Source organism: Piliocolobus tephrosceles, chromosome 4, assembly GCF_002776525.5.
Source record: "Piliocolobus tephrosceles isolate RC106 chromosome 4, ASM277652v3, whole genome shotgun sequence".
NCBI lineage: Eukaryota > Metazoa > Chordata > Mammalia > Primates > Cercopithecidae > Piliocolobus > Piliocolobus tephrosceles.
The window spans coordinates 141523915-141535125 of NC_045437.1; the positions used below are offsets into that span (position 1 = coordinate 141523915).

General features: G+C 38.7%; 1 long non-coding RNA gene across 1 annotated transcript in view; it reads right to left on the reverse strand.

Moving 5' to 3' along the window:
- Positions 1–1088: 1088 nt before the first annotated feature.
- Positions 1089–11211, reverse strand: part of LOC111552593 — a 43570-nt gene continuing 33447 nt past the window's right edge. Inside the window, exon 3 of the long non-coding RNA XR_002734678.2 lies at positions 1089–1410. This is a non-coding gene — a long non-coding RNA (uncharacterized LOC111552593). The remainder of the gene's footprint in view (positions 1411–11211) is intronic.

The following is an 11211-nucleotide window of genomic DNA, read 5'->3' on the forward strand; positions in this document are numbered from 1 at the left end:
CTGGTTTGAAAATTCTTCATTTCTATGTCAACTGTATAGTAGGAAAGTTCGTTTTAGCCAAGTTTGAAGCCTACCAGAGTGGGTATGAAGATCTCTATTGTTTATAATTATTTTTTCCAGCCCCCTGACATTCTTTTGACCCCACTTTCCATCCTTTAGCAATTATGTATTTTCTTAATGATTCACAGTGAATTTGTCCTAAGTCATAGAATCCAGTCTTAATGGTTATGCAAGCTTCTATCTGACCGAAGCCAGCCTTGCTTCCTTGTTCTTCAACTTTGTGTCACCTGTGTTTAGATGTTATGCTGAAATCGCTTAACCATAAAGGAATCTTATTTAATGGTCCCTCTCTAACTTTTGCGTTTATGGCAACCTCTTCTACATTTCCCATGCAAGTGGGGTCTATGTTGTCTCACTGAAAGGATAATAGTTAAGAGAAGGGCTTCGCTTTGTTTCATGAGAGAAGATGCTATTGGGAGAGGTATTTTTATTCCCATGCGGCAATTATTCAGCACAATTTTCCATTGAGCTGGTGGTAGCTCTTCTTATTTGAAAGTGTGACTGCAGTACGAGCTAGTGAGAGCATGAGTCGGGGTTTGGCGGTGAGCAGTGAACGTTGAGGATCTCCCCAGGATTTTCACCACATCACGGTGTGATGTGCAGATGATGGAAGGTCTCAGGGCTTGCACCTTTATTTTTTCCCCTTGGCCTTAATTCAGGTGTAGAAACTCTACATTTTCAGTGACAAGGTGACATGCTCTCTTTGGATCATAGAAGTGACAAGAAGTCAGAGTGTGCCACCTACCTGGCATGATGCTCATGGACTGATACAACATCTGTCTACCAGCTGACTCTATATTCCTAATATCTTCTGGAGATCCAACCAAGCTCATCAAGATTAATCAAGTTTTTCTAACTGGGAATAGGGTGGTTCAGTCTGGATTAGAGTTCAGGGCATCCATGAATTTGGGGTTATGGTCACTATTCAGCTTGATGACGTTCATAGTATTTGATTGGTATAAAAAATCCAGGATTATGTAAAGCCTGTCTTATGTCCAGTGGAAGTAAGGAGAATAATAAGCCAGGCCTGCCCAATCTCTTAACTCTATTCAAGATTTGAGGATATAAGGTGCCTTAGGACAGGGGTCACTAAGAAAAAGAAGCCTGTGATTATTTTAGCTCAGGGAGGCTGGTGATCACCTCGGCTTACTATAATGTTTTTCCACTCACAGCATAATCCCTGCAGTCATCTTGACATTCCGTTACTTGGGAGAGGATGGTCAGGGCCGGTCCTGGGATGTTATAAATATGTCAAGGGCAGGGCAACAGGGAAAATGTGTGCTCCTTCTTCCCAGTCCTTGTAAGGGACAAATGCTTGACACTTTCTTTGGAAAGCTGACATCTGTCTTCCTGTCAAAAAAAATCGGGGCCTCATTAGTCAAACACAATGCTATGCTTCCATCACTGTGCACAAGGTGGCATGGGCGCTGGGTTGTCCATGAGGAGACGATAACCACATTAGATAAGGTCCTCCTGTTGGTTCATAGGATCAACTCATGACTATCCAGGGTACCCATTAGACTGCTGCATTATTCCATGCAGCATGGTGCTCAAACTTTGGCTTGTACGAGTTTTATCAAGGTTGCTTCTTAGAAAGTCAGACTTCTGGGTTGCAACTGTAATAATTTGGATTCAGTCAGTCTCAGACAGGGCTAGGGTTTCTGATGTAATACTGATGCAGATGGGCGATGGTCACAGCAGTGTTCTGGAGCCAGCATGTACCCGCCCTTGAGATCTGATTAGTAAACACACAGGAATTTTGTGAGCTGGTTATTTAAACATTGGTAGCATGAAATTAACCATGGTGGTAGTATTTATACCATGGAAATTGGCAAATAGTACAAATCAGAGTCTTTTTTTTTTTTTTCTGGATTGCTGGTTTACCAGCACACCATTAATCATGACAACTGTTTCAGGGTTGTGAGACCAGATCTGGACTGTGACTTTGGAGAAGAAAATGTTTGCTTTGAAAAGTCTCCTAATGTCCTTCACCATCTTATGCAAGTCCATTTTCATCTCTGGGCCCAAGGTTTCCTTTATAAAATAAGAGCATTAGACTAGATCAGTTTTCAAACCTGGTTGCACAATAGTCATTTGGAGCTCTCTGACCAAGACTGAAATCTGGGCTTCGCTCCCAGAGAGTCTGGAGCCTCAGACTAGCAAAGGGATTTCAGCCCACTGCACATGTATGTATAACATAGCTTTGGGAGAGTATACCTGGCACCACGGTTGAGAACTATTAATCTAGATGATGTCCACTGTTCCTTGAAGTTCTAGATTCTCAGCCTGTGCAATACTGTGTTGCCTTATATTTCACTTTTGCATTAATCCCTGTTATGAAAGAAGAGTTCTTCTGCATAAGAGCATTTTACAGACAAGTAAAGAATACACTAATAAATATCAGTCTTTTTTTTTTTTTTTTCTTTTGAGATGGAGTTTTACTCTTATTGCCCAGCCTGAAGTGTAGTAGCATGATCTCAACTCACAGTAACCTCCACCTCCTGGGTTCAAGCAGTTCTCCTGCCTCAGCCTCCCGAGTAGCTGAGATTACAGGTATCCACCACAACGCCCGGCTAATTTTTTGTATTTTTAGTAGAGATGGGTTCTTTTTTTTTTATTATATTTTTAAGTTCTAGGGTACATGTGCACAAAGTGCAGGTTTGTTACATATGTAAACATGTGCCATGTTGGTGTGCCGCACCTGTTAACTCATCATTTACATTAGGTTTATCTCCTAATGCTATCCCTCCCCCCTCCCCCAACCCCATGACAGGCCCCGGTGTGTGGTGTTCCCCACCCTGTGTCCAAGTGTTCTCATTGTTCAATTCCCACCTATGAGTGAGAACATGTGGTGTCTGGTTTTCTATCCTTGAGATAGTTTGCTCAGAATGATGGTTTCCAGCTTCATGCATGTCTCTACAAAGGACATGAACTCATCCTTTTTTATGGCTGCATAGTATTCCATGGTGTATTTGTGCCACACTTTCTTCTTTTTTTCTTCTTTTTTTTTTGGGACGGAGTCTCACTCTGTCGCCCGGGCTGGAGTACAGTGGCCGGATCTCAGCTCACTGCAAGCTCCGCCTCCCGGGTTCACGCCATTCTCCTGCCTCAGCCTCCCGAGTAACTGGGACTACAGGCGCCCGCCACCTCGCCTGGCTAGTTTTTTGTATTTTTAAGTAGAGACGGGGTTTCACAGTGTTAGCCAGGATGGTCTCGATCTCCTGACCTTGTGATCCACCCGTCTCGGCCTCCCAAAGTGCTGGGATTACAGGCTTGAGCCACCGCGCCCGGCTGGGCCACACTTTCTTAATCCAGTCTATCATTGATGGACATCTGGGTTGGTTCCAAGTCTTTGCTATTGTGAATAGCGCCACAATAAACCTAAGTGTACATGTGTCTTTATAGCAGCATGATTTATAATCCTTTGGGTGTATACCTAGTAGTGGGATCACTGGGTCAAATGGTATTTCTAGTTCTAGAACCTTGAGGAATTGCCACACTGTCTTTCACAATTGTTGAACTAGTTTACAGTCCCACCAACAGTGTAAAAGTGTTCCTATTTCTCCACATCCTCTCCAGCACTGTTGTTTCCTGACTTTTTAATGATTGTCATTTTAACTGGTGTGAGACGGTATCTCATTGTAGTTTTGATTTGCATTTAGAGACAGGGTTTTACCTGTTGGCCAGGCTGATCTTGAATTCCTGACCTCAGGTGATCCACCTGCCTCGGCCTCCCAAAGTACTGGGATTACAGGCATGAGCTACCACGCCCAACCTAAATGCCGTTCTTTTAAAGCATTTGCCCTATTTATTTATTTTTTCTTGAGCAGAAGAATCAGAAGAAAATTTTGTTTTTTATGTTTTAGAGTCACCATTATGGATGAGCATTGTTCATTTATATAACAAATATTCATTTGGCATCTATTGTATGCTAGGTGTCTACTATAGAAGTGACATAGAGAAGTAGAAAGATTGCTGGACTAGAGTTCAGGGCAAAATAATACTAATAATGGCTAATATTTATTAATATTATATTACATACAATTTACTGTCCTAAACATTGTAGTTTTACCACTTCATTTAATCCTCCCTACAATCTTCTGAGGCAGGTAAAATTATATCCCTATTTTACAGATGAGGAAACCAATGCACAAAAAAGATCTTCACTTTCTCAAGGTCACACAAGAGGTTGGGGCAGAGGTAAGATTCAAACCAGGCCCTGATCTTTCTGTGTGATCTGCGACAAGGTTGTTCCCTCCAAACCCTTGGTTTCCTGTTATGGTAGGTGATCTCTGAGGCTTCCTCAAGCCTCACAATTCTCAAGTCCATGTCCTCCCTCACCTGCATCGTGGAAAGCCTGTGTATCTTCATTGGCCCGGGGGAGAAAAACAAGGCTGCTGATGCCTGACTCAGGGATGAATTACGCAATTTAGTCACTAAAACTAGGTTGCAAAATTTATGCCCTGACGCACATGTTGACTAACATATTTCTTTTTTCAGTAAATAATGAGATATGTGGTATGGTTAAGCACTAAAGATTCACTGTTAAAAAGAGACCAGCTTACCATTCATTAAGTAAATGAATAAATAGATAATTGCAAAGTAAGACAGTGGAATGAAGGAAATGTACAAGAGGCGGGGACAAGTAATCTGAAGATAAAATATTTCAGTTATAAAACTGGAAGGATGAGTGAGACCCAGCTATGGAAAACCAGAAGTAAGAACCAATCCAGATGTAGAAATAGCACATTCAAGGGTCCTGAGGCTGGAAAGCACATGGTGAGTTCAGGGAGGCCAGTGCAGCTGGAACATCAGGGCCAAGGAAAGGCTTGCACAAAATAAGTTGGAGAGGAGGCTTTTGAACTGTAAAGCATTTAATAATAAAATAACAGGTGCTATTTTATTTGATACCAATCTGTTGACATAAGTGAGATAGATTGGATGGAGCCATTGAACAGCAGAAAGTGTTCTAATACATAGAGTACACAGATCTCAAATGTATATCTCCATATTTCAACAACACAATCAAGATAGAGGACAGCTTTTATCACTGGAGAGTCCCCTTATGCCCTTTCCCAATGAATATCATCTCTTGTGTGCATCCCCACTCCAGAGGCAACCAAATATTAGTTCAGTCTGTTGGACTTCATACAAATGGACTCACATAGTGTGTATTCTTTTGTGACTGGCTACTTCCCCTTTGCATAATATTTTTGAGATTTATCCATGTTGTTGGTTGTATTAGTAATTGATTTCTTTTTATCCATAGGCTACATGACATGTGATATCACAAGTATTTGATTTCTACTCTTAACAGTTTTGGAAGGTATCTCGATGATCCAACCACAGAGCCTTGTGATTAACCCCCCTGCAGTATCCCACCTAGTATTCATGAATGGAAACACTTCCCTTGATGGAGGTGTTAGGGTCTCCCAAAGCCATTCATCCTGCTCTCTTTGCTTAACCCTTAAAATGAGGTCAACGCATAATCCATTGCCTCTAGGACACAAAATAGTTGGCCCTCCATATCTGGGGGTTCCACATCCATGGATTCAACCAACAGCAGATTGAGAATATTCAGGGAAAAAACAGTGGTCAAGTCTATGCTGAATATGTATACAGACTTTCTTCTTGTCATTATTCCCTAAACAATACAGTGTAACAACTATTTACATGGCATTTACACTTATTAGGTATTATAAGTAACCTAGAGATGATTTAAAGCATACAGAAAGATGTGCATAGGTTTTATGTAAACACTACACCATTTTCTATCAGGGACTTGAGCATCTGTGGATTTTGGTATCTGTAGGGGTCCTGGAACCAACTCTCTACAGATACTGAGGGACAAGTGTACGCACACCCTCTGCTTATTTGAAAAAAAGATGTGAGCCTAGAATGGCATTTTTCTTACTATTCATGTTTATAGTATTGAACATTATAGGCCATATTTACCTTAAAAAGTTTGAAAGTATTTTTCCTTGTTTCAGGAATATTCAGTGTTATGGTATTAACAAGCCTCGAGTTCCTCAGGATTCCAGAGAGATGAAGCCCAGAGCTGGTCACTTGTCCTCTTATTTCTTACTATCTGGGAAAATAGTTGACAACTGCTCATTTCTGTCCTCTTTGAGAGAGACAGGGGCTCCTAAGGTAGTGTTTTTCTGGCAAAATCGAGAAGCAGCAGGCAAAGTACAGCCTACATGTGTCTGAATGCGTGCAGATAAAAACATGTGACGTGACCATTGACTAAAGAAAACCACAAGCAAGCTTTTAAAGAATTAAAATTGGTTTTATTTAGAAATCTTACTGAGGTCTATAGACTGAGGCACATATGCTGGGAGGAGGCTATCAGAAAGGTTCTGTCAGCCACCTCCAAAGCAGTGTTTAGTCCATTGCTTATACAGGTGTTGGGGATTCGGCACATGCAAAATCACATCAAATGAGTACAAGAGCACATCTGATTATAGTTTGCAGGGGCCTAATCCCTAACGTTGGCAGGTGTTATCTTGTGTGTAAGTAAAGACAAGGGCCAGAGTCATTTCTTTTTTAAGAAATATAGTGACGCAGACAAGAGATGTGGAGGCAGTGTGTGTTCTATCCTATTTTGTCTTCAAAGCATCTTCTGGAGAGCTGCATTTCATCACAGATAGGGGTTTAAGCAAAAATGAGCAAATATTACCTCTTATGTTTGCTACTTTGCGTCAACACAGCATGATACGGTCTAAAGAATTTTGTTCTTTTCAAAGTTCTTTGGCTGCATGAGGCTGTTGCATTATGAAATACATATTTTGTATTGGTCCCCAAGTCCAGACATACTATTCCTAAACCCTTTGGGATCTCCAGAGTGATAAAAGTGTCTTAAGTCCCTATATATTTTCAGGTGGGGGCTGGTTGGCAAAAGGACATGACGGCATGACTAGAGTGTTGGGACTTTCAGCTCCAGCTCCCCACTTGTAGGGAGAAGTGAGGGGCAAAGGGCTGAGAGTTGAGTTGATCATCAATGGTGATTTAATAAATTATGCCTATGTGATGAAGCTTTCATAAAAACCTAAAAGGACTAGGCTCAGGAGCTTCTGGATAGCTGAGCATGTGGAGGTTTCTAGAGGGTGGTATGCCTGGAGAGGACATGAAGGCTCCATGCCCCTTCCCACGTGCCTTGCCCTATCTGTCTTTCATCTGTCCATTTATCTGTATCATTTATTATACACTTTATTAATAAACTAGTAGACATAAGCAAAGTGTTTCACTGAGTGCTGTGAGCCACTCTAGAAAATTAATGAAACCCAAGCAGGAGGTCCTAGGAACTGTGACTTGTGTCTGAAGTGGACACAGTCTTGTAAAACTGAGCCTTTACCTTATGGGATCTGATACAATCTATGAGTAGATAGTGTCAGAATTTAATTGAATAAAAGGACACCTAGCTGAATAATCTGCTGGAAAATTGACTGGTTGCTGGTGGGGAGAAATCCCCACACATATACCTGTTGGCCCTTTGTATGTCTTCTTTTGAGAAATGTCTCTTCATGCCTTTTATCCACTTTGTAATGGGATTATTATTATAATTTTTAACTATTGAGTTGTTTGAATTCTTTGTATATGTGGGATAGTAGTCCCTAGTTAGATGAATAGTTTGCAAATATTTTCTCCCATTAACAGGTTGTCTCTTCACTCTGTTGATTGTTTTCTTTGCTGTGCAGAAACTTTTTAGTTTAATATAGTCCCATTTGATACATTTTGAGACAGTGACTCAAATGTCTTGCTCTGTCACCCAGGCTGGAGTTCTATGGTGCTATCATAGCTCACTGCAGCCTTGATCTCTTAGGCTCAAGCGATACTCCCACCTTAGCCTTTTGAGTAGCTAGAACTGCAAGTTCATGACACCAGCATGCCTGGCTAAATTACATTTTTTTTTTTTTTAAGAGATGGCACCTCTCTGTGTTGGCCAGGTTGTTCTTGAACTTCTGCCCACAAGCAATCGTTTTTGGCTTCCCAAAGTGCTGGAATTACAATGTGTGAACCACCATACCTTGGTTTTATTTTATTTTTTGTGTAGCCATTATAAGTGGAATTGTCTTCTTGATTTTATTCTCAAGTATTTCATTATTGGTGTGTTAAAAATGCTACTGATTTTTGTATGCTAATTTTGTATTCTGTAACTTTTCCAAATTTATTTATATCTAAGAGTTTTTTGGTGGAGTCTTTAGGATTTTCTAGACATAAGATTGTATTATCTGCAAAGAGGAACAATTTGATTTCATCTTTTGCAATGTGGATGCTTTTTCTTTCCCTTGTCTGATCGTTCTGAGCAGGACTTGTAGTACTATGTTGAATAGGAGTGGTAAAAGTGGGCATTCTTGTTTTGTTCCAGTTCTTAGAAGACAGGCTTTCAGCTTTTTCTCTCTTAGTATAATGTTAGCTGTGGGTTTGTTACATGTGGCCTTTATTATGTTGAGGAATGTTCCTTTAATGCCTGGTTTACTGAGAGTTTTTATAAGAAAGTCATGTTGAATTTTGTCAAATGCTTTTTCTGCATCTATTAAGATGATCATATGAGTTTTGTTCTTCATTCTGTTAATGTGATGTATCATGTTTTTTGATTTATATATATTGAACCATCCTTGCATCCTTGGGACAAATCCCACTTGATTGTGGTGTTTATCTTTTTGATGTGTTGTTGGATTCAATTTGCTAGTATTTTGCTGACGATTTTGCATCTATGATCATCAAGGGTAATTGGCCTGTAGTTTTTGTTGTTGTTGTTGCGTCTTTATCTGTTTTTGATATCAGAGTAATGCTGATCTTGTAGAATGAGTTAGAAAGAGTTCCCTCCTCTTCAAGATTTTGGAATAGTTTTAGGAGAATTGGTGTGAGTTCTCCTTTGAAAGTTTGGTAGTATTCAGCAGTGAAGCCATCATTCCTGAACTTTCCTTTGTTGGAAGATTTTTGTTACTGATTCAATCTCATTACTTGTTATTGTTCTGTTCAAGTTTTTAATTTCTTTCTAATTTAATATTGGTAGGTTGTATGTGTCCAGAATTCATCCATTTCTTGTAGGTTTTCCAGTTTGTCAGCATATAGTTGTTCATAACAGTCTCTGATGATCTTTTGTATCTCTTTGGTATCAGTTGTAATGTTTCCGTTCCATTTCTGATTTTGTTTATTTGGGACTTCTGCTTTTTTATCTTGGTTAGTCTAGCTAGTGGTTTATTGAGTTTGTTTATCTTTCCAAAAAATAACTTTTGATATCATTGACTTTCTGTAGCTTTTTCACCTCTATTTCATTTAGTTCTGTTCTGATTTTTATTTTATTTTTTTTACTTCTACTAATTTTTGGTTGGTTTATTCTTGCTTTTCTAATTCCTTGAGGTGCATCCTTTAGATTGTTTGTTTGGAATCTTTCTACTTTTTGATGTAGGCATTTATTACTAGAAGCTTCCTTCTTGGCACTACTTTTGCTGTGTTTCATAGGTTTTGGTATGTTGATTTTTGCTTTTCATTTGTTTCAAGGAATTTTCTTACTTCCTCGTTAACTTCATCCTTGACCCAGTGGTCATTCAGGAGCATGTTTTTAACTTTTACATATTTATAGTTTCCCAAGTTCATTTTATTATTGATTTCTAGTTTTATTCCACTGTGGTCTTAGCAGCTGGGTGATATAATTTTAATTTAAAAAAATTTTTGAGACTTGTTTTGTGTCCTAATATATGGTCTCTCCTAGAGAGAAGAATGTGTATTTTGTAGCTGTGGGTGAAATGTTCTGTAAATATCTGTGAAGAAAATTTGGTCTAATGTGCAGTTTAAATCTGATTTCTTTTGTTAATTTTCTATCTAGATGATCTGTCTAATGATCTCTCATCTAGATGATGACAGTGGGGTGTTGAAGTCCTCAACTGTTGTTGTATTGGAGCTTATCTCTCACTTTAGATCTAATAGTATTTACCTTATATATGCTGGTGCTCTGGTGTTGGGTGAATATATGTTTAGAACTGCCATATCCTCTTGCTGGATTGATTCCTTTATCATTACATAATGACCTTCTTTGTCTCTTTCTACTGTTTTTGATTTAAACTCTCTTTTATTTAAGTATAGCTATTCCTGCTCACTTTTGGTTTCCATTTGCATGGAATATCATTTTCTGTCCCTTCACTTTCAGTCTATATGTCTTTACAGGTGAGATGATTTTCTTGTAGGAGCCAATAGCTGGGTCATGTTTTTTAAAATCCATTCAGGAGACTATCTATTTTAAGTGGAAAGTTTAATCTGGATGTCTAAATCTCTTGCTAGATTTGGACTGTTTTCAGCTACTGGTTTGTTAAATAGGTTTTCTAACCCTTTCACTTTCTCTTTCCTCCAGGATACTGAAAATTTGAGTATTTAGTCATATGACAGTGTTCCATAGGTCATATAAGCTTTGTTCATTATTTTAAATTCTTTTTTTTCTGTATTTTTTTTCTGCCTGGTTTATTTCAAATGACTTATCTTCAAGTTCTGAAATTTTTTCTTCTGCCTGGTTACGTCTAATGTTGAAGCTTTCAAATGTGTTTCATATTGCATTTAATGAATTCCTCAGTTCCAGAATTTACATTTGACTCTTTTTTATGCTATCTATTGGGAAAATTTCTCATTCATATCCTGAATTTATTTTGATTTTTTGTATTATTGTTCTGTATTCTCTTGTATCTCAATGAGCTTTTTTAATATCATTATTTTGTTTTTTAAATTAAAACATAATTTTTTTATTATTTCAATAGTTTTGTTGCGAATAGGTGATTTTTGGTTACACGGATAAGCTCTTTACTGGTGATTTCTGTGGTTTTGGTGCACCCATCACCCAAGTAGTGTACACCATACCTGATGTGCAGTCTTTTATCCTTCAACCACCCCCGCTCTTCCCCCTATGTCCCCAAAGTCCATTGTATCATTGTTACCCCTTTGCATCCTTATAGCTTAGCTCCCACTTGTAAGTGAGAATATACAATGTTTGGTTTTCCATTCATGAGTTACTTCACTTAGAATAATGGTCTCTAATTCCATCTAGGTTGTGACAGATGCCATTATTTTTTTCCTTTTTATGACTGAGTAGTATTTCATGGTCGGTCTATCTATCTATCTATCTATCTATCTATCTATCTATCTATCTATCTATCTATC